Source organism: Bison bison, unplaced genomic scaffold (genome assembly GCF_000754665.1).
Source record: "Bison bison bison isolate TAMUID 2011002044 unplaced genomic scaffold, Bison_UMD1.0 scf7180017864370, whole genome shotgun sequence".
Classification (NCBI taxonomy): Eukaryota; Metazoa; Chordata; class Mammalia; order Artiodactyla; family Bovidae; genus Bison; species Bison bison.
This window is the reverse complement of record NW_011494942.1, coordinates 10,631,610-10,633,794: the sequence shown is the minus strand read 5'-3', so window position 1 is coordinate 10,633,794 and position 2,185 is coordinate 10,631,610. Positions and strand designations below refer to the sequence as shown.

Genomic DNA, 2,185 nt, shown 5'->3' with positions numbered 1-2,185 from the left:
GTTGAGCTTTAAGCCAACTTTTTCACTCTCCTCTTTCACTTTCATCAAGAGGCTTTTGAGTTCCTCTTCACTTTCTGCCATAAGGGTGGTGTCATCTGCATATCTGAGGTTATTGATATTTCTCCCGGCAATCTTGATTCCAGCTTGTGCTTCATCCAGCCCAGCGTTTCTCATCATGTACTCTGCATATAAGTTAAATAATCAGGGTGACAATATACAGCCTTGACAATATACATCCTTTTCCTATTTGGAACCAGTCTGCTGTTCCATGTCCAGTTCTAACTGTTGCTTCCTGACTGCATACAGGTTTCTCAAGAGGCAGGTCAGGTGGTCTGGTAGTCTGCCGGGGACCAGCCCCGGCTGATCCAGGGAATTCGAAGCGGGGACGGCGTCGGCGAAGATCAGAAAACAATTGCTTAATTAAACATTAATTAAGGATATAAAGAGTAATAGAATGAGGATAGCTCAGTAGGAAAATTCAGTGTAGAAAAGAGGCTGAATAATTCAGCCAGAAGGTAAGAGAAAGAACGACATGGTGAGACCAAGTTTCGGTGAACAAGGCCCGCACTTTATTTTCCAAAGTAGTTTTTATACCTTAAGTTATGCATAGAGGATAATGGGGGAAGGGGTAGAGTCATGCAGTAAGCCAGGCTTTCTTCCTGCAAACTTATCATATGCAAAAGTTTAGGTGATTTGCATCATCTTCTGGCCCGGAGGCCTTTTAACATTTTAAGACCTTTTCTTCAGAAAACTTATTTTTCTCTAAAGGTGATTGGTCAGGAGCCACCCTCCAAAAGCATTAGATAAAGTTGCATTCCTACAGAGCAAAGGTGTGGTGGGCTATAACAAGAAAAAGAATTAACTCAAGGGTCCCAGGTTACAAACATTAAAGCGACTACTTACACCAACTATATTAATCAATACACTGCCAGGGACACAGCAGGTAAGGGATATGGAAACTTAGCAGCAAACATTGGCTCAACAAGTGAAAATCCCTTCACCAATACAATTTCTAATCAATCTTTTACCTACTCAAAAGAATCTGTGTTTAGACAGTTTAGAACATCTCCTGCCTCTCACAGTTGGGAGGCTCTGAACAATCACATGTGGCCGGAAAAACCTATTCAGGCAGGCTAGAGGATTTCCAAAGGAGTTTGTAGGTTAAACACTGTCACACCCAGGAATTATTAACTGGAGCTGTAAGCTAACTCTTTTTTCAGAGAGGTCATGGGGGACAGCCCCCCGTAAAGTCAGAGGTGTAGGTGAAAGCACAAAGCAGAAAGTAGGCAGACTCTGGTTTTGGGGGTATATGCTCGAGAATTTCCAGGGAGACTCCTGAAGCTCGATCCCGCCTTTGCGTATGCCGAGCCTCCTTCCTCATGACCTTTGTCATGGGCGGAGTTCCTCACGCTGCAGTGATAGAATTCCAGTTGAGCTATTCCAGATCCTGAAAAGTGCTGCACTCAATATGCAATATGCACTCAATATGCAATATGCCGGCTCCCGGCAGTAGTCCCTTTTCTTTCAGAATTTTCCACAGTTTATTGTGATCCACACAGTCAAAGGCTTTGGCATAGTCAATAAAGCAGAAATAGATGTTTTTCTGGAACTCTCTTAACCTTTTACTTTTCTGTAAAACTACTTAGTCATGTTCCTATTTCCAATACATGGATTGTTTTCTGGCCCTGTGATGATTGTTCTTCCTCTAGTTACTGTTGTTACGGCCCTATGACGTAACAACAGTAACTTTAAGTAAAACCTTAGGTAAAGTTTTTTACTTAACTTTATTTTTTGCCTAAAGCTTCCTTGTATTACAATATGTAAACACACTGCCATGAATAAAGCACCCTTGTTATACTACAGACTTGGGTCCCCTGCGTCCTTCTTTTCTTCACCTTCTTTTCGTCAACTCCTGTCCCCAGGTTCCGCTCTGTCAAGAAGACCTTAACACAGCACCACAACAATTTAAAAGCGTCAATTCTTCAGCACTCAGCCTTCTTTATGGTCCAGCTCTCAATCTGTTCATGACTACTGGTAAGACCATATCTTTGACTATACAGACCTTTGTAGGCAAAGTAATGTCTCTGCTTTTTAATATGCTGTCTAGGTTTATCATAACTTTTCTTCCAAGGAAGAAGCATCTTTTAATTTTATGAGTTTAATATAAACCTTACTAAATGACCAT

At 41.5% G+C, this 2,185-nt stretch overlaps 1 long non-coding RNA gene across 1 annotated transcript in view; it reads left to right on the top strand.

Moving 5' to 3' along the window:
• LOC105000227 overlaps positions 1-1,984 on the top strand; it is a 127,559-nt gene extending 125,575 nt beyond the window's left edge. Inside the window, exon 4 of the long non-coding RNA XR_826704.1 lies at positions 1,923-1,984. This is a non-coding gene — a long non-coding RNA (uncharacterized LOC105000227). The remainder of the gene's footprint in view (positions 1-1,922) is intronic.
• Positions 1,985-2,185: the final 201 nt, after the last annotated feature.